We start from the raw sequence: 27,728 nt of genomic DNA, 5'->3' as shown, positions 1-27,728 counted from the left end.
CCAACTAAATTTTCTCAATTCACCACTCTCAAACTTGTGGCTGGCATATACATTATATCTTCAGAACAAAATAATATTAAGCCTCAATAACTCACAAGAAAAGGGTATTTTTTTAGAGTAAAAGTTTAACGTGTAAACCCAAAGAATGCATTTTGGCCAATACAATTAAAATAACTGATTTTTTATAAAACAAGAATTTGTATCTACAACTTTCTCATCCCAATGTCAAGATCTCTGTGTATAATTAAGCATGTGTGTGTGTGTGTGTGTGTGTGTGCGCGCGCGTGCCAGTTTTAGAGCTCAAACTCCCAATGTCAAGATCTCTGTGTATAATGAAGCGTGTGTGTGCGCATGTGCGTGTGCGCCAGTTTTAGAGCTCAAACTCAGGACCTGAGCACTGTCCCTGAGCTTTTTTGCTGAAGGTTAAGTACTGTCTCTATCACCTGACCTGTAGACCTACTTCTGACTTTTTTGCAGGTAGTTAATTGGAGATAAGAGTCTCATGGACTTTCTCAGGATGACTTTGCACTATGATCCTCAGTTCTCAGTCTCCTGAGGAGGTAGAATCATAGACATATGCATGGAAAGTAATGAAATACTTCAAAAAACTTGTTTAAAAGGAAATGATAACTCATTTACACTATGTGGATTTCAGGTAAGTATGTGTGTTTATATAGCTTCATTACATAAGAGAGTTTTCTTACTTGAAGGTTAAGTCTCAAGGCATGCTATTATGGCAAATGGCAGAATTACATAGGGCTCACGCTATCCAGAACAGCACCTTCAACTTGGCATAATAAATTCTCTAGATGGATGAATTCTGACATAAAAAGGTAAAAAGAACTAGACACACACACAGTATATACATACATATTTACATATAGGAATATATACATATATTGGCATACAAATGTAAGAACAGTATAAATGCAATAATTCTATATTATATAGTCCTAGAGGACTATAGATAGTCCTATACTATATATGCCCTATATAGGCTGTTATTTCCTCCAAAAGAGTAATATAATTTCCAGGCTTTTCTTAGCTTCATCTTCTTTTTGTCTTTATTTTTTGCATGTGTACATATGCACATATGTGCAGACCAAAACTGGGTATTAAACTTAGGTCCTCCTCCTCTCCTTTTTCATATTTTGCTCATATTTTGTTCTAGCACTTGAACTATTTCCATCTTTTTGATGGTTAATTGGAGATTATGAGTTTCATGGACTTGTTTGCCCAGGATGTTTTGAAACTCTATTCTCACATCTCAGCCATCTGAATGGCTATCATTATAGGGAGCTACTGATGCCCGGCTCTAAGAGTCTTTAGTATTTTCTTCACATGATCTTTCAGATTTCATATCAGAGCTCATCATCAATAATTTTTTAAAATGCAACTTAATGAATACCAAACCTAAAGTATGTATTTTTTCTTTCATTATCACTAAATAGAAAGTAAACAACAAAAAAAGACACTTGAACATTCTCAGTGGAATATCTGTAGGAACAAAACAGTGGGTTCTTAAAAAGTGTTTAAAAACAGAATACAATTCAAAGACAGAGAACAGTCTGAAGGAACTCCAGGAGTGAACTGGAATATTTTGAATATTTTGAACTGTCAGACAAGGAATATATTATCCTTAATGATCTGGATTTTTAACAGCAAGAAAATGTATCTGGTATCTCTAATAGCTATAATTCCATAAGACATTTTGTGCTTTGTAATGTCTATTATTTAATTACTACCTGGAATTACCTCCCCTTTATGACCAACTTCCTTACCTAAAAAAGATGATAAGCATATTCTTAATTTCACTGGATTAGAAGGATTAGTAAGATTATAAAAACATAAGCCAATACCTGTTACAGGAAACATTACTTCCTGTTAATAATTCACCTATTCTTATGTACATATATCTAAATCCAAATGTGTGTACATACAATATATACACTGAGGAAAAATATGCAGCATGTATACATCAATATGCTTACAACAGTAAGAGAACACTTTGTGAAAAGGAAAAAAATGTCATATAGTCTACTTGAAAAATACTAGTAATTCTAAGTTTGAACAGAAGTGACTCTCAGTATTTTAACATGTTTGTTATTTCATTAAATTTCTACTTTACTTGAAATTGTTAATAATTTGTGATCTTACTATAGCTTTTACTCTTCAATAAGAATTACTGGATAAAAAAACAATTATATTCCTGTTTAATATTATTTCTATATTTTAACTTTTCATACCAGTGAAATTGTCTGACTTTTCCTTCCTCCCTCCTCCATTTCTTCCTCCCTCTTTCCTTCCCTCCCTCCTTTCCTTTCCTTACTTCCCCCCTTCCTTCCCTTCCTCCCTTCCTGTCTCTGTTCCTGTCTTTGTCTGTTGGGATCACATTGGAACTTAGGGCTTTAATGTTTGTTTGGTTGGCGGTCTACCATCTAGCCAAATCTTCACTCTGTTTTTTGCTGGTTATATTTAGAGATGGAGTCTCTCAAAATTTTCTATCTGGGATAGCTTCAAATTACGAATTTCCTAAACTATGATTACAGGCATAATCTATCACTTCTGGAAAACTATTTCTAAAACTATAAAATTTTAAATGCAGCATCAGATGAAAAGCATGTAGGACACTGAAGCAAAAATGATTTTCAACCTGCAGCTTTACAAAACTTGTGATGTATCAACTGAGAAAAAGATTATGACTGAGTACATTTTGAGGGCATTTTTAAAATGTAATAATAAATATATCCTTCCTGTCTCTCATTTTCTTCTACATTTATGCACATAGCATAATAAAAGTCTGAAATAAAAATGAGTTTCTCTCTATAATAGAATTAGATAGTAAAAACTTTTTACCATGTAGAGATTTTGCAATTAAAAATTATACACTGTTTTTGTAGCACACAAAAAATGTTTAAGAGTAAAACCTACATTTGATGAAAAGTTGGGGTTTAGTTTAAAAGTGTTGTCAATTCTTAAAAACTACCATGTTGCCGGGCGCTGGTGGCTCACGCCTGTAATCCTAGCTACTCAGGAGGCTGAGATCTGAGGATCGCGGTTCAAAGCCAGCCCGGGCAGGAGAGACCGTGAGACTCCTATCTCCAATAAACCACCAGAAAACCGGAAGTGGCGCTGTAGCTCAAGTGGTAGAGTGCTTGCCTTGAGCTGAAGAGCTGAGGGACAGCGCACAGGCCCAGAGTTCAAGCCCCACGACCGACCAAAAAAAAAAAAAAAAACTACCATGTTGTTTCACATCCACTGTTTACATCACATCCCTTAAAAATAAAACCAGGGACTAAAAAGTATCTTAAAATATTACCCTAAAGTTCAAATAAAAGAAACAATCATTAGTAAAATTAGATGAAGAATCTGTCAATATGATTTAGAGAATAAAATAGTGAAAATGTAATAAAGTTTGCTAATTAGTTACCATTACCACTAGACACCTCTTCACTTTGTGTGATGGTCTCTAAAACATTTTTTAAAAAAGGAATCAGTCATTTAATATGATGTGTGTCATGAAAGAGTAAGTATTGCAATAGTACATCAGACTTTTTCAAACAGAAGTTACTTGCTTTTCTTGAATATTCTAATGTGCAAAAGACTCTTAAACTGAAAAGATAAGGGCACTATGCTCATGAAGACAGAATTACTGTGAAATATTTACCAAGAACTTTGTGTTCTCTCTTATTTTTTTTAATAGCCATGCCTATTAAAAGGTCTTCTCAAGTTAAACCAGATATGCAAATTTTAGGACAACTACAGGACATCCAAGGTACTAATCTATCTGGAATATTATTAGAACCAAGGTTTGTTTTCAAAGCAGTGTCATATGTTTCTCTCCTGCAGCCCAAGCAGTTATTTTCATTGCCATCCAGTTACTTGAGATTTTGGTTTCTCAGATTCTGTCTTAGGTATAAAAGAAAATTCACATTCAGGAACTGAGGGAGCTGCATTGACTTATGAGGCTTAATTTGTCACCACACACAGTATTTCTTGCAACAACTGCATAGAAATGAATTATAAAATCTCTCTAAAAGGCATATCCATTTCCAAGAGTCACTACATAAAACCCAAAGATAGGACTTTTTGCTAGGTATTTATATTTAAATTAGCAGGTTAAGTTTAACGAAAAGGGATACAGTTTAAAATAAAAGGGATACTATACCATCATGCCCAAGGGAAAATGATTGTACTAGTTAGTAGCAGAAATACTATCAATACTCCAGTGTAGATAAAGGTTGAGAATGGTATCTTGTAACACACTGGCACTAGAATACTTTATTGGAAGAGATACCCATTCACTTATGAATGTTCAATCATCAGTTATAATAGTAGAGACTGGATAGAATATATTTAGTATTTAGTGCCTGAAACTTTGCATAAAAAGCATGCTGTACTTTGTATTAAAGCATTATGTTAAGAAAATAAGGACCCATTACATCTATCTATGCCATTTACTTTCTGTTTCTCAGATTAAAATTTGATGTTTTTCAAATATAAAAGTTGTATTAAATGAAGCAAATAAACTACAAAAGGTCTTTAAAGTTCAGGAAAAATGGAAATAAAAACTTCTGAAAAATTTAAATACTGAAATAAAACTGGTATTCAATCCAAACAGAATTCATAAAAAAGATTCAAAAGTAACATTTAACTCAAATTTCATTATGGCATATGTAGTTTTTGTCTTCTTAAGAACAGACATTTTTGCTCACATACTAAAACAATGAAAGGTTAAATATTCCTAGATTGGGTCATAGATAATGCACTTTCTAGAAAAAGAAAATATGAGTTTTTTTCTTTAAAGTTATAAAATAATAAAATCGGAGAGATCCCTATCTATCAGAGTATGGAAGAAAGGAAAGAAAAATAACAGTTGAAGACTAACATCATAGCTAACAAAAATATTTATTTTATATTGAAACAATAATAATTAAAAATTCCTAAACAAGATAGTTAATTGACTGTAACTGCAATGCCATCTCTGAAATGAAAAACTTGATGTTAAAATACAACTTAAGCAAAATTTTTATTTCACAGTGTGTAGAATACAGACACTAGCCACAGTATGCTGTTATGTTTCAATCATCAATGTTGCAATTATGTTAAGTGATTCAGACTTTCTATGATTAGTATAAGATCAATGTTTAGAAAATATACAGTTTTAAATAAAGACTACCAACTGCTGTGAGAACAGATACCATGCAATTTTAAAAGTTAAAATTCTAAGGATTACTGCCTATTAAAACCAAATTGTCATTTCAAAAATAAAGTACATAAATATTTTATTAAAACAAAGAATTGTGTTTAACACCACTTGCAATATTAATTCTTGGACGGTTGAGGCAGGAGGATCATAAATTCCAGGCTAGTCTGAGCTAAAGAACCAGATCCTATCACAAAAAGTAAATAAATGGAAGCATTTAAAATTTAAAAATACTTTGATTCAGTAATTTCATTTTCTAAGAATTCTTCTCTTTAAAAATAAAGATGATACAAAGCATTATGCTAAAAGTATATATAACTGCATTATAATAATATATACAAAGTATTATATTAAGTGATTTTAGTAACATGAAATCTTTATAATAGTGTTTATTCTTCCTTTTATTGAGTAGGAAAACTTAGATATGATCTCAACTATGAAAATCAAAAGTACAGAATAGAAATATTTTGAAATTTTTCATAGTAGGTTTTCCTACTGTGATTTCCTACTGCAAATCTTTGGATTTGTAATTGTGATCATGAAATGCATATAGAAAGTGAAAAGATACACAGTAAAAGAAAGAAATGATAAACACTACCTTATAATTATGACAATCTCATAAACCTGCATCTCTAACATAAAAGCAAGGTTATTTCTTTCTAAAGGAATAAATCCCTAGACAAAAATTTTCTGGGATTGTAAATTAGCTCAGAAGTAACAAAAAAAGTAGAAAGTATTTGTGTTTGAGTTTTTAAATACTTCGACAAAATTGAACCACAAAAAATTTTCAACAACTGAATTGTTCTAGGATTGGTCACCTTTTGGATCAGAGAAGTACATATATAAAATATAAATATAACAGAAAAATAAGTAATATTATTACCAGGATTACTTGTATTTAAAGGTCAACCACAGTCTTTTGGTTAGCTAAGAAATAGATTGTAAAAGAACCATCTTTAAGTCTGTAAAGACTAGGCAAAAATGGCACATATGATGTAACTAAGGCAGAGCACTTAGAGAGTAATGAAAAAAATACATTTATAGAATAAAATAAGAAAAGTCTAAGAAAAGGAAACTTAGCAGCAGTATATTTTTCTGAGGTTGGCATGATGGTACATACCTATAATCCAATGACACAAGAGATAGAAGGAGGAGGAGCATGAGTTTGAGGACAGCCCAGGCTACACAAATTCTAGGATAGGATTTAACTTTTTGAGATTCTGTTTCAAAAACAAATTAAACAAAAGAAAAAGAAGTAATAATATTTTATCCATTTCCTTAGTGATGTTTCCTACTTAGCCCTATAATAAAATTATGGGCATCATTAAGAATATAACGACTAAATTAAAAATATATTTTACCTTACAATTTTTCAAAATATTGTGACATATTTGAGAGTAAGTCATATTTCATTAGACCTTAAAATAAACCCTTTCAAGTGTATATAACTGCATACTGACAAAATTAAACCCTACTTGTGTAGTATAAAACTTACAAAATTCCAGTAGAATGAATGACAAAATTTAATTTTAAATAGGCAACGTAATTTTTTTAAAAAACAAGTATCTCAAATGAGACACATTTTGTGAGTGTGTGTGTGTGTGTGTGTGTAAGGGGGGGCGTTGGTCTGCGGGGCTTGAGCTTAGGTTTTGGGCACTGTTTCTGAACTTTTGTGCTAAGGCTACTGGTCTACCTTATGTGCCACAGCTACACTTGTGGCTTTTTAGTGACTATTTGTAGATAAGAAACTGATAAGATATTTGTAGATAAGAAACTTTCCTGCCAAGGGTGACTTAGAACTGCTGTCTTCAGATCTCAGCCACCAAAGTAACTGAGATTAGAGGTGTGAGCCACAGGCACCCAGACTGAGTAAGAAAGACATTTATAAAGTATGGTTCTATGCATTAGTGGCCACCAAGCATCTTGAAACAGTTCACTAGTGAGAAAGAAAAGAATCTTCCTGGTCCTACACTAGAGAAATCCTTTACGAATTAGAAGAATTTCCTTTGGAATTTCTTAATTGAAAAGCACTTTTAGAAGTATTTAAATTGAGACTATTAAATAACATTTTAATTATACTAGTGTTTATAGTTTAATATTCATTAAATTCCTATTATTAAATAAGTATATTTGTGCATACACACAAAGTAATAAACAGTATCATGATCATCAGAACCAGTTTTCACACAAGTGAAAATATTTTTTGATTAAAAGCCATTGACAAGTAAGAAATTAAGCTATATAAATAATGCTAGGATAAATGAATCAATTGTAGAAATGGATACATGAGTTTTCATATGAGCAAGTACTTTTACAATGATTAACAAATTCTTGTCAGGGTTCTCCTTCCAGACGCCTTTTTTCTATTGGTGCCTCTAACTGAAAATCATAAAGATATACACACAGAAAGTTTGTGGCAATTAATGATTTGCGTTTCTTTCATTTATATAGTCATCTGTGTGCTCACTCATCCATTCATCCTGCTAAAGTATTTGTCTATCCATCTGTCCTGCTAGTACCATTCATAAAACACTTCCACAATATTACAACTTAATTTACAGACTGAAGTAGCCAAAGAAAGTTCTGACTAAGTACAACTGGGGACAGTATGTTCTTCTGAATTGCTATGTTTAATACACACACACACACACACACACGCGCGCGCGCGCACACACACACACACACACACACTGTCTCTCTCTCACACACACTCCAGTGTTTACAAAAATAATCCAAGCATACTTTTAGCTTAGGTACTCTTTAAGCAAAACTTTTATTAAGGTCAGACAGAAATAATAAAATCTACTTAAAGAAAATATCAAATACTATGCTTATAGTTACTATATAGTAGTAGCATATAATTAGAAAGTATATAGTTAGCATAGAGTAGTTGTAAATAAATGGGAAGATAAATCAGACTTTTTGAAGATACTGTTATTTTTAACAAATCACAGCAAATAAAGAAAAGGGGAAATACAGAATATTAAGGAATAAATTAAAAAAGAGCCCCACCAAAAATGCTTTAAAAAAAATCAAGGGCTGAGAATGTGGTTTAGTGGTAGAGTGCTTGCCTAGCATACGTGAAGCCCTGGGTTCAATTCCTCAGTACCACTTAAACAGAAAAAGCTAGAAGTGGTGTTGTGGCTTAAGTGGTAGAATGCCAGCCTCGAGCAAAAGAAGCTCAAGGACAGTGGCTAGGCCCTGAGTTCAAGCCCTAAGATGGCCAAAAAACAATACAAAACAAAAAAAAAACAAGTGCTATATCAAAAATTAAAGCCAAATGGAACACCAAAAGAAATTCACCTATTAGAAAATTTTATGTCACTCCTGATCTAAATTAGCTTCCTTATTTTCTTCCCAACCCCTCCCCGGGCTTTTTTGAGACATTGTCTTACTAGGTAGCAATTGAGACATCTTATCTCAGATTCAAAAGCGATGCAATTATGGGCATGTACCTGCATGAATGGCCTAAACTTGTTTCTTTTTTTTTAGTGGTCATGGGGCTTGAACTCTGGGCCTGGGCTCTGTCCCTCAGCTCTTCAGCTCAAGGCTAGTGCTCTACCACTTGAGCTATTGTGCTACTTCCAGTTTTCTGGTGGTTTATTGGAGATAAGAGTCTCAAGGACTTTCCTGCTGGCTTTGAACTATGATCCTCAGAACTCAGCCTAGCTTAAACTTACTTCTTTTTTTTTGGGTCTGGTCATGGGGCCTGAACTCTGGGCCTGGGTGCTGTCCCTCAGCTCTTCAGCTCAAGGCTAGCGCTCTATCACTTGAGCCACAGCACTACCTCAGGCTTTTTTCTTTTTGCTTATATAGTACTGAGGAATTGAACCCAGGGCCTCAAGCATGCAGGGCAAGCGCTCTACCACTGAGCCATCTTCCCAGCCCTTAAACTTGTTTTTTAATGATATCAAACATACTTCAAAAAAAAAAAAACAAAAACAAAAAACCCAACTACAAACTACAAATTGGCAATAGTGGGATGGGATACATTTCAATTCTGACTCCTCACTTTTTTTTTCTTTTCAACATCATTTCCATTTCACTACCAACTTTTTTTTTTTTTGTCAGTTGTGGCACTTGAACTCAAGAGTCTGGGCACTGTCCTTGAGTTTTTGTGTTTAAGGCTAGTGCTCTACCACTTTGCGCCATTGCTCCCCTTCTAGTTTTCTGGTTGTCAATTGGAGATGAGTATCTCACAGACTTTGCTGGTCAGGTTCGGTTTAAACTGCAATCTTCAGATCTCAGCCTCCTGAATAGCTAGTATTACAGGTGGAAGCCGCCAGCCCCTGGCCAGTTCTAGTTTTTAAAATATTGTTATTATCTTTAAGTAGTTGTACAAAGGAATTGCTATTGAGCAGGGAAGTTTATGAATACAGTGTATCACCCCTCTCAACATTCTTACGTACCCCTCATCTCACTTTTCTTAATTTTTAAGATTGATTTTTTTTCATTAAACAAAGTGGCTAAGTGCACAATGCATCTTGATCTTCAACCTATCCTTTCCCTTATTTTTCTCACTTCCATATATATACATATATATGTGTACATTTATGATATATATATATAAATGAATTCTTGAATGAATTCTCCCCTCTCTTTCATTCTTCTACGCTACTTCTCTGATTTTGCCACCCAACCACCTGAAAGTACCCATTTCCTGGTACTTACTTTGTTCAGCTTTGACTAAGTCTTTCTAAAGAATTATATTATTTGAGCTCTCCATAATCTATTACATTTTTGTTAATTAATTTGCAATTCCTTGCATACCACCCAGTAAGTTTACTTATAGATTCATAGGCGCATTCTAGCTACCACAAGTGATGGAAATCATGCAACCTATGTTTCCCTGAGTCTGGCTTACTTTAAAGTAATTTTTCCAAGTCTTTCCATTTCCTTACAAATGGTACAATATCATCCTTTCTGATGGATAAGAGAATTCCATATATATATATATATATATATGTATATATATATATATATGTATAACTACATTTTCATGATCCATTCATCTATTGAGGGGCACCTGGACTGATTCTATATGTTGCCTATGGTAACTAACACTGAGATGAACATGGTTGTGCTGGTAGCTTTAGTGTGGCCTTGTTATACTCTATTGGATAAGTGCATGAAAAAGGACATAGCTAAGAAGCTAAATTAAAAGTCCACATAATGGGAGATCTTTACCAACTATACATTAGACAAAGGTCTAATATCCCAAATATACTGTATTGAATAAATGCTCAGGAGTGGAATTGCTGGGTCATACAGTAGTTCTATGTTTAGTTTTTTTTTTGATGGACTTCCATGATGCTTTCCAGAGTGGTTGAAGAACCTTACATTCCCGCCAACAGTGCAGTTGTGCTCACTTATGGCCACATTCTTGCCAGCATCTGTTATTGTTAGTTTTCTTGATAAGGGCCATTCTAACTTGGTGAGGTAGAATCTCAGTGTTATTTTGGTTTGCATTTCTTCTATGGTCAGAAGTGTTAAGCATTTCTTCAAGTGTATATTTTTACTTCTTCTGAAAAGTTTCTCTTTAAATCATTAGATCATTTACTGATTGGGTTGTTGTTTCTTTGAGGGATTATTTTTTGAGCTCTAAGTATATTTTGGATATCAGGCCCTTGTTTGATGAGCTGATTCAAAACTTTAGCAAAGTAGCAGGGTATAAAATCAAACTTGCCAACAATGACAAGATAGAATGAAATCAGGAAAGCAACCCCATTATTAAAAGTCTCAAATACACACACACACACACACACACACACACACACACACACACACACACACACACACACACAATCACCCTAGAAACTAACCAAAAACGTGAAGGACCTCTATAACGAAAACTTTAAAAAAGGAAATTGAAGAAGATTTAAGAAAATAGAAAGACTTTCCATGCTCCTGACTTCAAAGAAATAACATTGTGAAAATGTCAATACTGCTCAATGTGATTTACAAATTCAATGTAATACCCATCAGAATCCCAACAACATTCTTCAATGAAATAGAGGGAAAAAATCCAGAAATTCATATTGAATAACAAAGGACCCCAGGCAGCAAAAGCAATCCATAGCAGGAAGAACAGTATAGCAGGAATAATAATAGCAAATTTCAAAGCAATACCAAATTACAAAGCCATTGTAATGAAACTAGCTCAGTAGTGGCACAAGAATAGGCCTGATCTACTATATAGTGATCTACTATTCAATAAGGAAGTAAAAAACAGTCTGGAAGAGAGAGTGCCTATTCAACAAATGGTGCTGGCAAAATTGGATATCCAAATGCATACTTTATATAACTTTGCAACAACATCAATTCAAAATGAATCAAAGACCTCAACATAAGACTGAAACCTAGGCAATTATTACAGGAACAGATAAGGGAAACATAGTACTCATAGTATAGGTTGAAACTTTCTAGGTGAAGACCCAGAAATACAACAAATCAAAGAAAGATAAAATGGTAAAATTAAAAGTTTCTGCATAGCAAAAGACATAGTTAACAAGCCCACAGAATGGGAGAAGATTTTTACCAGCTATATACTAGACTCTTCTCAATTCTAAGGAATATTTAATTTTAACACTTTGGTCCTATTTCTACTGTAAGGTTTCTATGGATAACCAAGAAATAGGAAAAAAAAAAGTTTGTCAAGAGTTTAAAAGTAGAAACATATGTAGACAGTGGATGGGTTAAAAAAAAAAGGTAAAAATATTGATAGCCTGCATTGAAATAATATGCAGAGAGTTGAGAAGTATACCTTCCTCTCCTTAAACAGCACTCTAAGATCAATATTTCTTATGTGGTTTAGAGTATTAAAAAGTTCTAGGTGAAGAGCATTATTCATCTATATGTTTGTGTATGTGTGTGTGTGTGTGTGTGTGTAATGGGGGAAGGCTTGAACTCAGGGCCTCACATTCGTGCTTAGCTTTGTTTGAACCACAATCTTCACATCTCAGATTCTTAAGTAGCTAGGATTATAGGCATGAACCACTATTACCAGTAATGTCTTTGGGAATTAAATGGCAATCACAATGAAGGGTGATTTTTAAAATCAAAACCTAAATAATATTTGTTCAACTACTTATTACAGTTCCCTGAAACTAAAACTTAAGTTAGAAAGCAGTAATGAAGCAATATCACAACAGCTTTTTAAATCTAAATTTATTATTGTTTTGCTTTATTTAACAATAAAAAAAAACCTGTGGATAGTCTCTGTAACTACCAGGATTTAGGATTCAAGATACGATATGTAGGTATTGATATTACTAGAGTTGGATATGATTAAATCACAAGCCCCAAAGCATACGCACGCACACACACACACACATATAAATATACAAATATATGATTATATGTTTTAATAGTTTATATGAAAGCAGTGTGATTTCATCATATGTATTATAATAGTAAATGAATATTCATAGCATGTATAACATATGAAACTAGTATACATTACACAGATAATGTGTAACATATGCAATAAAAGCATATTGAATTTAACAATAGAAACAGTCTCAATATTGTAGAATGAATTTCTAAGAATTATAATCCTTCTACTAAGAATAATTACAATCCTTCTACTAGTAATAAGGTTTTCATGACAACAAATTCTTTTACACATACATTAAAATCAATTTTGAAAAAGATACCTTCATAGATGTAGTATAAAAAACATTCCTAAAGAATTCACCAGCCAGGCTACAAAGGAGGCTGAGATCTGAGAATCATGTTTCAAAGTCCATGAGATTCTTATCAGAAAACCAGAAGTGGCACTAGCCTTGAGCTGAAGAACTGGGGAAAGTGCTCAGGCCCAGAGTTCAACGCCCCCCCGCAAAAAAAAGACCAACAAAAAAGAAAAGAAATCACTAGTAACTGAAGAAGTCACAATAAAAATTAGAGAATTGTTATAGAAAAGTAATTCAATTTCTAATAAAATATTTAGATGATAGTGAATGGTCTTAAATATTTAATGAAAGATAAAAGATTGAAAATTAGCCAGGCGCTGGTGGCTCACACCTGTAATCCTAGCTACTCAGGAGGCTGAGATCTGAGAATCACAGTTCAAAGCCAGCCCAGGAAGAAAAGTCCATGAGACTCTTATCTCCAATTAACCACCAGAAAACTGGAAGTGGGGCTGTGGCTCCAGTGGTAGAGTGCTTGCCTTGAGTTGAAGAGCTGAAGGACAGCGCTCAGGCCCAGACCTCAAGCTCTACAACCAATAACAACAACAAAAAAAAGATTAAATATTAATGAAAAACTATCTAAATAAAATATTTAAAGTCAATGGAATACATAATAAAAAGAAGAAGAAAATAAAGAAATATAGAGTGAATCAAAAACAAAAGAAAGGTAAATAGTTTTAGATGTGACACATAAAATGCAATAACTGATTGCATCACTGGAGCTCCAAACAAAACTTTTTTCTTTCTTTTCTTTTTTGCCAGTACTGAGGCTTGAACCAGTCCTGGGCACTGTCCTCAGCTCTTTTCCTCAAGGCTAGCACTCTACCACTTGAGCCACAGAGCCACTTCTGTATTTTTCTGTGTATATGGTACTAAGGAATTGAACCTAGGGCCTCCTGCATGGAAGGTAAGAGTTCTACCAAGGAGACACCTCCCCAGTTGACAAGACACTATGTTGACAACAAACTTTACAATGGGGAGATAGGGAGGGGGGGGGTGGGAGGAGTAGTTGGGGAGGAGGGGAGGGAGGTGATGGTAGGGGGAAAACAAAGGAGGAGGTAACAATGCTTGCTAAGAAATGTACTCATTACCCTACTCATGTAACTATAACCCCTCTGTACAACATTTTTTCAATAAATAAATATATATGTATAATGCAATAACTTATACATAGAACATATAGACTGACAGGAAGACTTTACTTCAAGGCAATAAATGTGAATTTTTAAAATGCATTATTTAACAAATAAACTAAACTGGAGAGAGTAAATGGGTGACATTGTGTATAAAGATATGTAATCATTACCTGACTTATGTAATTATAACTGCTCTGCACATTACCTTTATATTAAAAACAAAATAATAAAAAAACTTTTAAAAAGAATAAATTAAGGTCCTAAATAGTACTTTAAAGACTGTTATAGCTTGCATGTCAAAAGCCCCACATAGGTGCATGTGTTCAATGCTTGGTCCCTTATTGATGGTACTATTTTGGAAGGGATGGAGATTTCATAAGAATACAGCGAGAGAAAGTAGGTCATAGAGGAATGCTCTGTTTTACTTGGTTATTAGCTGAGCTGTTTTGCTCTACTATGTTATTCTCACTATGATCTTCAACCTTATAAGGGGCCCAGCAGCAACAAAACAAGCAGCCACGCGCTGAAAACAGTAAGTTAAATTCTTCCTCCCTTAATTTACGTCAAGTATCTGGTCCCCAAAAGCCTGCTTAACACGATGACCAAAGTAGTTAAGTCAAAAGTTAAAAAATCTTCTCACAAAAATAAAACAACAACTACAAAAAGCAGTTTTTTCCAAGTCTTTCCATTTCCTGACAAATGGGGCAGTGTCATTCTTTCTTTTGGAGGCATAGAATTCATACACACATACACACACCACATTTTCTTGATCCATTCATCGACTGAGGGGCCATCGGGGTTGGTTCCATATCTCCACTCTGGTGAATAATGCTGGGATGAACGCAGTTGTTCTGGTAGCTTTAGTGTGGCCTTGTTTGTGATGGTTTGGGTAAACGCCCAAAAGTGGGATTGCTGGGTCATTGGGGAGCTCTATGTGTAGTTTTTTGAGGAACCTCCATACCAAAGTGGTTGAAGTGAAATGAACCCCAAGATGGGGACACAAGAGGTTTTTTCTTTGTCGCTGTTGTTTTGAATGTACTATGTGAATTTTTTTTTTTATATGTTCTTCCCCCATGATATAACCCCTGTTTTCACTGCATTTGATTCTGGTGTCCTGCATCTTGTATACACCTTTTTTTCTAATTTGGGGAGGGGAAGGAAAATAACAAAATTCTGAAACAAGGATACCGGTTGACCCATTATAACAATGATATGTACAAGATACTTTGTTGAAAAGGAAATTTACAACTTGGGAGGGGAGGATGGAGAGAGGAGTTGGGGAGGTGGGGATGGAGGGATGGTAGGGGAAAAGCAAAGGAGGAGGAAACAATGATGGATAGGAAATGTACTCACTACCTTACTCATGTAACTGTAACCCCTCTGTACAATATCTTTATATTTTCATATTAAAAAAGAAAATACAGATCCTTATATAAAAATATGCATAGAGAGCTAGAGCCATGGCTTAAGTGGTACAGTACTTGCCTCGATAGCAAGTATGTAGCTCTGAGTTGAAAATGTTGTATCATATCTTAGCTATGGTGAATAATGCTGCAATAAACAACTCATATGTCCCTCAGTAGATGAATGGATCAAGAAAATGTGGTGTGTACATACACATACACACACACACACACACACAAAACAAAAAGCAAGACTTGAAAAAAATCATATTAAGAGAAGTAAGCCAGACTCAAAGAAATATAGGTCCCATGGTTTCCCTTATTTGCAATAATTAGTATACGTCTAGGATAATCTTATCAGGTGAATAGAAAAGCTCAAAAGCTATGTACATATGACCACATAAAATGATGCTAAACAAAATGAACCCCAAGAAATGGACAAAAGAGGTTTTTCTTTGTCGTTGTTGTTTTTAATGTACTATGTGAACTTTTTGTGTTTCTTTTGTATGTTCTTCCCCCTATCATATATCCTCTGTTGTCACTGTATTTGATTTTGGTACCCTGCATCTTGTATATATATTTATCTAATTTGGAGAGGGGAAAGGGAATAACAAAATGCTGAAACAAGGACACAGGATGACCCATTGCAACAATGATACTCACAAGATACTATGTTGGAAAAGAACTTTAAATCTTGTGGGTGGGAGGAGTAGGGAAGGAAAGGGAGGGTAGGAGGGGGTAACAATGTTTGACAAGAAATGTCATGTATCTGTAACCCCTCTATACATCTTTACAATAAAATAAAAATTTTTAAATGCTGTATCAACAAAACCATACCAAACCAAAATAAAACTAAAGAAAACAAAAACCTACAAAGAACTAAAGTAAAAGACCTAAAGGTGAAAGAAAACTATAAAAGTTAGCCCAGTGCTGGTGGATCCACACCTGTAATCCTAGCTACTCAGGAGGCTAAAAAGTGATGGATTAGGCCAACCCAGGCAGAAAAGGCCATCAGACTCTATGTGCAATTAAACAGCAAAAAGCCTGAAGTGGAATAGTGGAAATTGAGGCTCAAATGGTAGAGCATTGTGTGGAGCAAAAAAAGCCAGGCAAGATTGCAGGGCCTACTTTAAGCCCCACTACTGGCATGCATGCTCACCTGCGCGCGCGCGCGCACACACACACACACACACACACACACACACTTTAAACAAATAAAAAAAATAAACAGGATTTCTTAAACAGAGCAAAAAGAAGCTACAAGAAAAAAAAATTTTTTTTTGGTCATGAGGCTTGAACTCTAAAACCTGGGTACTGACGCTCAGCTCTTCAGCGCAAGGTGAGCACTCTACCACTTGAGTCACAGCACCACTTCCAGGTTTCTGAGTGGTTTATTGGAGATAAGAGTCTCATGGACTTCCTTGCCCTGGCTGGCTTTGAACCATGATCCTCAGATGTCAGCTTCCTGAGTAGCTAGGATTGTAGGTGTGAGCCACAGGCACCTAGCTTATAAGATAATTTTTAGTAAAAATTTAAAACTTTTGCTCTTCAAAGATACCAAACCAAACATCTATCTATCTATACACTTATCTATATATCTAGGAAAAAATATATACATTATACATCAGCAGTGTATCAGTATGTAGAATATATAAAGAAATCCCAAGAATCCATAGTAGACTCACAAATATACTATATACATATTAACACATGTAACCTCATTAATAACTTATGAAATGAAAAATATAACTGTAAAAAGACATTCTACAGGTACCACATACCAACACTTCAATATAAACAGCAGTGGCAGGAAGTTTACAATTAAAAAAGGTGGAAAAACAGATGAACAGTAAAACGTATCAAATCCTGAAGATGAAAATAGAACTTAGTATGAGGATTTTAAAAACACTGAATTTAATCTTACAAAGTCATCATCCTGCAATGCTATCTAAAGATACATTCGAGTAGTGTTTTTTTAACTATTCATTGTGAAAACATGTATATTTTATTTCAAATCTTTCCCTTATCAGTATCCATAAAGAATGATCAAGATGAGTAACAGAATTCTAAATTACTAAATTACAAAAATGAATTACCAATTCATCAGGTTGCTTGGATGTTGCACAACATCAACTTTCTATAAGTTTCTAAGGAATCATAATTTTTTGTGCTTGCTTCGGGAGCACATACACTAAAATTGGAATGATAAAGAGATTAGCATAGTCCCTGCACCAGGATGACATGCAAATTTGTGAAGCGTTCCGTATTTTTGGTTTTTTTTGTATGTTCTTCCCCCATGGTACAACCCTGTTTTCACTGTATTTGATTCTGGTGCCCTGTATATACATTTTTCTAATTGGGGGAAGGGAAGGAAAATAACAAAATGCTTAAATAAGGATACAGGTTGACCCACTGTAACAATGAGATGTAGAAGACACTAGGTTAAAAAGGAATTTTACAACTTGGGGCTGGGGGCGGGGAGTTGGGAAGGTGGCTAGGGAAGGGATGACAAGGGAAAATCAAAGGAGGAGGTAACAATGCTCAATAGGAAATATACTCATTTCCTTACTCATGTAATTGTAACCCATCTGTACTGTAGTTTTACAATAAAATACAGTAAAAGATCTTAATTTTAACTTTTTTTTTTTGGAGATCAGTGATAATTTACAGATCAGCTACAAAGCACATTTTTTTTTGGGGGGGGGGTCCAGTCATGGGGCCTGAACTCTGGGCCTGGGCACTGTCCCTCAGCTCTTCAGCTCAAGGCTAGTGCTCTACCACTTGAGCCACAGCGCCACTTCCGGCTTTTTTCTTTTTGCTTATGTGGTGCTGAGGAATCAAACCCAGGGCCTCAGGCATGCAAGGCAAGCGCTCTACCACTAAGCCACCTTCCCAGCCCTACAAAGCACATTTTAAAAAGCATAATGCTGCTTGGGAATGTGGCTTAATGGTAGAGTACTTACTTGCTTAGCATGCTTGAAGCTCTAGGTTTGATTCCTCAGTACCATATAAACAAAAGAAGCAGGAAGTGGTGCTCTGGCTCAAGTGGTAGAGTGCTAGCCTTGAGCAAAATAAATTCAAGGACAGTGCATAGGCTCTGAGTTCAAGCCCCGGGACTGCCAAAGATAAAAAGAAATGAATTTTTTAAAAAATAAAAAGCATAATGTTAGAAGAAAGGCATTCTATTGAACTAGTTTCTATTTCTGTGTTGTCTAATTTGTTCACTATCTTATGTGGCTATTACAAGAAAAATTAAGAACTTCTAAGTTTTCATTTAAATCAGAAGCATTTAAATGTAAGTTACTACATGTAATAATGGCTACTCTACTTAGAAGGTAGTACATCCTTGGGAAAATTCTCACATGTAGTCCAAGAAAAACTTATGGATGATAAAAGAAAGTAAACAGTATGGTACTCAATATGAAAGCAATAAATACAACTTGAAATAATTTAAATTTCCATCATTAGTAAAAGTGGTAAATAAATAATACCTAAGAATAGACTAGCCAGGTGCCCTGGCTCACACCTGTAATACTAGCTACTCAGGAGGCTGAGATCTGAGGATCTTGGTTCAAAGGCAGTCCGGCCAGGAAAGTCTGTGAGATTCTTATAGCCATTTAACCACCAGAACACCAGAAGTGGTCCTGTGGCTCAAGTGGTAGCATGCTTGCTTTGAGCTGAAGAACTGAGGGACAGTGCCCAGGCCCAGAGGTCAAGCCCCATGACAGACAAGACAAAAAAAAAAAAAAGAAAGAAAGAAAGAATACTTACAAATATCAATAAACCATACTAAAATAGATGTGAATCTTAAAAAATCACTCTAATTGATGTAAATACCAAATTCAAATGGTTATAGATGACAAAGTTTACTTAAAAACTGTATATATGAAGGTGGTCTAACAAGATATCTATTGTCTAATGATAGTTTCATTTATACACTCTATTATGTTCCTACAACAAAACTGCCTAATGTCACATTTCTTAGAACATATCTCCATCATGTAATGATGCATGACTTAACAGTTTGAATCTCTACATAAATGAAAATAAATAAAAATTAGTTGAATTATTATAGTTGAACAAACTTTTTAAAAGGCAGAGGATGACTAAACAAAATTCACTGTAGCAGCTTCCTCTGTGAAAAGGTAGGCAGGGGAATAAAAGAGCAACAAAGGAAGATGAAATGTTTATCTTCTATTACTAAGTGACATTCTGGATTCATAATTATTTTAGTAAGCTTAAAATTTTTAAATGTTATGCATTTTATCTTATATTAGAGACTGTAATAAAGTTTTCTATGTAAAGACTACACCAAAACAAAATTGTTATATGAGTAAAAGACATAATAAAAATGCATTCATTGATCAAGAAGATACATTGGTTATAAACATATATATATCTCACAATAAAAACATAAAAAATATAAAGCAAAAACTGACAGAATTGAAGAATAAAATAGTTTAACAATGGTAGTTAGAGACTTCAACATCTCATTTTTGTTAATGGAAAGAAAACACTACACTAGCATTAGGCAGGAAGTGCAAGACATAAACAACAGTATGTACTAACTACACTTAACAAGTCTTTATACTAGATTGTAGTGCAAATAGTAGAATGCACATACTTATAAAGTAAACTCAAAGTATTTTCCAAGATATACCACACATTTAGCCATAAAACAAATCTGAACAGATTTTTAAGACTAAAATTAAACAGAGTAGCTTCTCAGGTTACAATAGAACAAAAACTTTGTTAATATCTTCAGTTAAATGTAAATAAAAAAACAACTTATGAAAGTTAAATATGTAGCAGAAGTAGTGCTACAGGGAATTAAATTTGTAAATGCCTACAAAAATAAAGATCTCAAATCAGTAACATAATCTTCTATCCTGGGGGGGGGGGAAGGTACATAATAAACCCAATCCAAGAGAAAATAAAATACATTACAGCTGAGATAACACAATTATGACAAGAAGGTTATAAACCATGTTCTTTGAAACGATAAGTAAAATTTACAAATCTTTGGCTAGCATGTCCAGTAATAAAGAAAATATTGAAATTATTAAAATTAGGAATGATATCAGGGCAATTAATACAGATATTATATAAAAATTTAAATACTATTAGCAATTGTATGCCAAAAAATAACCTATATAAAATGGAAAGATTCCTAAAAACATTCAATTTACAAAACTGTAGAAAAAAATGGAAAAATCTAAAAGTATATAATAAGCATAAAGAAAAGGAATCAATAATCAAAACTATTACAAATAAAGCTCAGGAGCAGATGCCATTATTCATCAGTTATATCATCAAAAAATTAATAGGAACTATTCTCAAGCACTTCCCACTCCTCCCTCTAAAAAAGACATAAAGGAAAAGAAACAGTCTAACTTATTCTATGATACCAGTAGATGCTGATACCAAACCCTAAGCAATCGTAAGAAAATTACATGCCAATTATTTCTTACAACCAATTCAATGACACAACAAAGCACTGGAAAACTGACTCTGGAAGCAAATGAAAGGATGATATATGATACAGAAGTGGAATTTATATTAGGAATGTGAGGTTGGCTCCATGTATGAAAATAAATTTTTATACCATATTAACAACCTAAAATGACATTTGATTGTCTTAACAAATGTAGAAAAATCATATAACAAAATGTAATACTCCTTCATAAGTAAACACATTCAATATACTAAGAATAGAAGAAAACTAATTCAATTTTAAGGAAGAAATCCTATACAATTTTCATGTTTAATGTAAAAATAGTAAAACATTCTTCCTAAGATCAGGAACAAGAAATAAATCTTGGCTTTCAGCACTTTTATTCAACATAGTAGACATAGTAGTCAGGGCAAGCAGATTAGAAAAAAAAAAGGAGACATCCAGATTACCTTATCTATTTAATATATCTTATCTATTAAAAAAGCCCCAAAGAATCCACTAAGTTTTTTTTCCTTATCTGGGAAAAAATAATAACAAAAAATAAAGGTTATTTACATACATGGAAGACATCCTATAGCAATCATTACAAGAGTTTCTACTGTAAAGATAAAAATAATCTCGAAATGATTATGGATTCCATGCATTCCCTATCAAAATCTCAACATATTTATTTTTGGTGCTTCCATCGCAAAAAGGGACAAACTGAACCTAAAATAGAAAAAAATAATATACAAAATGATCTGAAGGAGGAAAAAGATAAATTTGGAGGAGCAATGTTTTTATTTCAAAATCTATTACATAGAGTTATAGGAATCACATACTACTACACGTATATCAATGAAATGGAACTGAGGGTCTAAATATACACATACATATGCAATCAATACATTCTTAACAATAATGCCAAAGTCATACCATTGGAAAGCATCAGATAATGCCAAAGTCATGGTATTTCTTCAAGAAATGGCACTGAGAAAATGGGATAGGCAAAATAATGAATATGGACTCTAATTTTTCACTATATAAAATGTAACTGAAATAAACAAAGGCCTAAATGTAAGCAATAAAAAGTAACTTCTAAAGTTGCGAATATTTGAAATTTTGCATTATATGGTGATCTTTTGATATTAATATATAAAGCAGTAAATGCAAAACCAGATTACTTGATTGTAAACCAAAGTATATTGTCAGTAAGGGACCCAGGGCTTATTTCTGGAATTCTAACTTTTACAGAGGCTGAAAATGGAAGTTCAAGGCCAGCCCAGGCAGAGAAGTTTGTGAGACCTTAGAGAATAACACAAACAGTTCTACAAGTGTGATTGTGGTAGAGCAACGAAAGGCCCTGAATTCAAACTCCAGTACTGCCAAAACAAATAATAAATAAATGAACAACACTCTGAACCCAAAAACATTATCGTAATAGTATCCAAAATATATAAACTTCCTTTGGCAATTCAACAATGAAAGACAACCAGTTAAAAGTAAAAAGATAATAAACAAATAATGAATTAAAAAATAACAAAGAGCCAAGTGCCTGTAATCCTAGCTACTCAAGAGTCTGAGATCTCAGGACTGCAGTTGAAGCCAGCTGGGACAGAAAAGTCCATGACTTTTTACCTCCAATAAGCTACTTAGAAAAAGCCAGAAGTGGTGCTGTGGTTCAAGTGGTAGAGAGTTATCATTGAATAAAAGAAGCTCTCAGGAACAGCACCCATGCCCTGAGTTCAAGCCCCAGGAGCAGCGTGCACACACGTACTTGCGCGCGCGCGTGCGCACACACACACACACACACACACACACACACACACACACACACACACACACACACACCCCAAATAACTTGAATAGATATTTATTCAAAGAGGACATCCAAATAGGTAATAAGCAACAAAATATTGGAACATTAATGATCAGAGACAACAAATATAAACAAAATGAGTTAAAATATTACACATACTAGAATGGCTATAATAAAAATGACATTAACACAAATTGGCAAGAATGTGGAAAAACTGAAATCTCCACATGCTAGTTGTAGGAATATTAAATAGGAGGTCTACTTCTAAAAAGTCTGGAGTTCCAAGAATGGTAAGCACAAAATTACTGCATTACCATGAAATTCCACACTGAGGTCTATATCCAATACTAATGAAAACATTTACACAAAATATTTTAAATGAATGTTTATAGGAACATTATCAACAAAAACCAAAAGGGGAAAACAGCCAAACTACTCACCAAATACTGATACACACTATTACATGGATAAAATGCTATGCTGTAAAAAGCCTAACATAAACAACACATATAAAACTGTATTAGAAATTGTCAGGAAACAGGGGCAAGTGAAACTTGACGTTATTAATAGGTATGGAATTTCTGTTTGGGGTAAAAGAAATAAATATTAAATAATGAAAATGGTTCCACTGTTAACACACTGAAAACGAATCAATCATACAGTCTAAAGTGGAAAAAAAATGTGAAGTTCATTCTGCCTGTTTTAGCTCAATAAAAAATACCCACCCTTCATGACCCATTACTAACGTAGTTGAAATATAGCAATTGTTCAACAAATTTGAGTTCTTTTTCTTCTTTGCTTTATTATTCCAGATACTGTCATACTTCTTACTAGTTTCTAAATGCCACTGAAACAAATAATGATTATTCTATATATATATATATATATATTTTTTTTTTTTTTTGTTGGTTGTGGGGCTTGAACTCTGGGCTTGGGCGCTGGGCTTGGGCGCTGTCCCTCAGCTCTTCAGCTCAAGGCAAGCGCTCTACCACTTGAGCTACAGTGCCATTTCCGGTTTTCTGGTGGTTTATTGGAGATAGGAGTCTCACGGTCTCTCCTGCCCAGGCTGGCTTTGAACCTCGATCCTCAGATCTCAGCCTCCTGAGTAGCTAGGATTACAGGCGTGAGCCACCAGCGCCCGGGGATTATTCTATATTTTCTACCCAGAGATTTCCTTTAATTTCTAGTGCCATTCAAATTCTTCCCTTTGATTTAAAGAAAAGGTGAAAAATGGATAACTTCTAGAATTCTTCATAAAGTCTACATGACTTCTAGTTTATGAAGAGCTGTGATACTATCCAATTACTGAGAACAAACCAGAAAATACATCGATTAACATTGTATCTAGTCAAGCCAGTCTAGTAATATATCACAAATGATGTTATCAGAAATTCACATTAACCACAGAGAACTTCTTTCTTACCATTTGTCACAGTATAATCAATTTTACTCCTGCGGCTGGTACTACGACTCAGATAAGAACACCACGAATAAAATCCAGTTCCTTATTTTCCCATCTCATTGTTTGAGTACTGGTAGTATAGTTTAGGCAAAACTTCATGCCTTATGAGTTTGCTAGCTCAGCATCCAAGCAGAGTCATAGAAAGGTAACTCTCATACCAAAGCTGCAAGATTTATTCTTTCTCAATGGAATGACATCATAACTTCAGGCTCTCTGGGGGAATTTTCAACTTTAGAGTATTCTGCTGTGAGTAGATTCAGTCCTGTGCTTGTTGTTTTTATTGTCACTTTTCTTTTCCTGAAGAAGTTATATTACTTTGATTCTCCTTTGGAATATGTTCTTCCACCTCCCTGAAAAGCATTTCTACTTCCAAACAAGTCAATAAATTGGTCTTGATTATTCACATTATACTCTTCCTTAATAAAAAGTTTTTATAACACAGTTCCTTCTCTTTTTTTGTAAAACTGTCTATTAAAGCATTATCCAAGCTGTGTGATAACTATTTTCAGCATACTCATACAGAATACACACACACACATACACACACACACACACACCCCTTTTACAAGGGCAAAGGTTACATCTAACTTATTTTATGATCCCATAACCTCCTATGTAGTATGCACTCAATAAAGTCATTTCTTAAGTAACAAGTGTAACAGGGAAGACAAAGACCTTTTAGCAGCTACAATTCATCAACACATTAATGTTTTGTGAGTCCTACTAAGATCTTATAGACTGTCAACAGCTTTGTTTGCATTATCTTTCTATCTTGCTAAATACTCAAGAGATTACTAAAATTGATATCTCTTTTTGCATGGGCAATATGATGGTTTACAGATTAACTACTTCATTATTTGAATTCCATTCTCCAAAGTTCATAGTATTTCCCACATTATATTTCACAGGGAAAGTATAGCAAATATGTTGACAGAAGATTGTACCTAAAGAGCAAATATTTAAATTTTTAGGTAGGAATCATTTCTCGAATCTTACTTGAGATTTCTTCCACTGTCTCCATCTGCAGAATTCTAACTCACTTAAAACTTTTGTTGAGGCATTACTCTAGATGGGAGGCCATTCTGTTAAAGAAGATATTCTCATCATGTGTGGTTGTTCTTCCTAAGCTACTTCAGTCACATAGTTCTAGATTATACTATATTTATATTCTTCTAAAGGCGGAAAATTTGTCTTATTTCTCTATTCTTTGTATCCTTAGTCTTTGTTCAGTACAAAGTCAAATATATATATATATATATATATATGTATACACACACACATATATAATTTGGCAAAAATACTAACCACTTCTGTCTTCAACATTGGCCTTCTGGTATGTTTGAGGTATTATCTATCTAACTGTTCAAGCAGAGTAAGAAACATACACAGACTTGCCACTGTCAAGTTCCTTTTTAAAAGCTTCCTTTTTCCATACAAAATATGTTATTCCCTTTTGTTACTGAGCCCTCACTTAAATCCAGGACTAAATCTTTACAAAGCTCAGGGCCTTTGTGACTACAGTAAACCTAGGTAAGTCTGTGTAATAGCTTGGGCTAGTATTAGAGGTAGAAATAAAATCAAAGCAGCTTTCATAAACTTGGATGTAGATAGGTACAAATCATCTTACATGGTAATAAAAGTTGACTATGCTATTAAATAAAAATGGGCAAATTATGCCCAAGAAGGACAGAATGATTTGTTAAAAGGTGACAACTGATAACAAATCTGCAGTAAAACTGTTGGGGCAGGTGGATGAGCTTTAGGTAAGAAGCTTGTCAAAGGGATCGCCCATATATACAGGCAAGGAGACTTGAGCAGTTGTATGAACAGAATATTCAAAATAAGGGAAGGATAATAGGAAATGAGATTGGTGGATTAAGTTGAAAATAGACACTACAGATGAATGACTGGTATGTCAGAAGCAAGTTAAGTTTTTACACAAAACAAGATGATATATCATTCCTGAACACTTTAAATCTGGATAGTGACATAATTATTTTTGTGTTTGGGAACAAGGAATGGCAGTAAAAAACAGAACGTAGACTGGATAAAAGGTAAAAAAAAATCAGTTAAATAAGGAGACCTTTCACTGCCATTCTCCATTCAAGAAATGAACTAAATATGTCTAACAACACAGAATTGAGAAATTTTAGTGGTTAGGAAAAAATATATATATATAGGATTTAATGTTGGGCTTATTTTGAGGGTAAAACGAAAGGCAATGCTGGGTGCTGATGACTCTTATGTGTAATTCTAGTTACTCAGAAGACTAAGATCTGAAGATCAAAGTTCAAAGCCAGCCCATAAATTAAAGTCTGTGAGACCTGTATCTCCAATTTAAGGGCACATATACGTAATATCATCCAAGAAGATATAAGCAAAAGAGCTTAATGTAATTTATGGAAATCTGTGTTGCTTGAAGGACATACTGTATAGCACATACGGGTGGTCATTAAATTCATCTAGGATCAATCATGGTATTATGAGGACATATTAAGAATCAAACACTCTGAAGATGTTTTATTTCCTTCAGAAAATCAGTTACACACATATTCTAGTTTGGTATATATAAATGAATCATAGTGTACTCAATAGCATAAGAGCTGGGGAGAAAAAAAGATAATGGCATTATCTATTTACATTTACTGGTAGGTAACAGGATATTTCCTCTCTTCTCAAGTCTATCTACCTCTTATACTGAACCAATTAATTGAACTCCAGTCTAATTGAGAGTATGACCCAATTCAAGTTCAATGTTTCAGTTACCAGTCATAAGCACTATGGTATCAGGTATTAGTCTAATCACATTTTGTATAATTTTAGTCTCACAGACTAAAAATTATACAGAAATGTGACTAAACTTAAGTCTGGAGAAAACAATGAACAAGACCCATTTTACCCAAGAATTAAATAATATATATTTAAGGGTCCTCAACTGTCTGGTATAAAGTAAGCAGCTGAATAGTTTTTAATATCTTCATGGAAATGAGGAATGAATATATATATATATATATATATATATATATATATATATATACACACACACACTTTCATACTTTAACATACTTTCAAAGTTAATAAAGAATTAAAATATACTGGTTAATAAGTATTGAAATTAGCTGGGCACCAGTGGCTTATACCTGTATCCGGATAATATCTTTTGGGGGGTCAGCTATGGGGCTTGAACTCTGGGCCTGGGCACTGTCCCTCAGCTCTTCAGCTCAGGACTAGTGGCTTATGCCTGTAATCCTGTATCTAGTCAGGAGACTGAGATCTGAGGATTGCAGTTCAAATCCTGCCTGGGTAGAAACTTATTTCCAATTAACTTTAACTACTCATAAAAGGATGGAAGTGGCACTGTGGTTCAAGTGGTAGAGCAATAAGCCTTGAGAAAAAGAAGCTTAGGAACAGCTCCCAGGCCATGAGTTCAAGCCCAGGACCAGAAAAAAAATACAAAAACAAGTATCAAAATATAATTTGATTTTACAAAGAAAGGTTGGACAAATGGGATTGCATGAAGTTGCAGAGCTTCTGCATGGCAAAGGACATAGCTAGCAAGATCAATAGAAAGCCCACAGAT

Source organism: Dipodomys ordii, unplaced genomic scaffold (assembly GCF_000151885.1).
Source record: "Dipodomys ordii isolate 6190 unplaced genomic scaffold, Dord_2.0 Scaffold5, whole genome shotgun sequence".
In the NCBI taxonomy this organism is placed as follows: domain Eukaryota; kingdom Metazoa; phylum Chordata; class Mammalia; order Rodentia; family Heteromyidae; genus Dipodomys; species Dipodomys ordii.
This window is presented reverse-complemented; position numbering follows the sequence as displayed.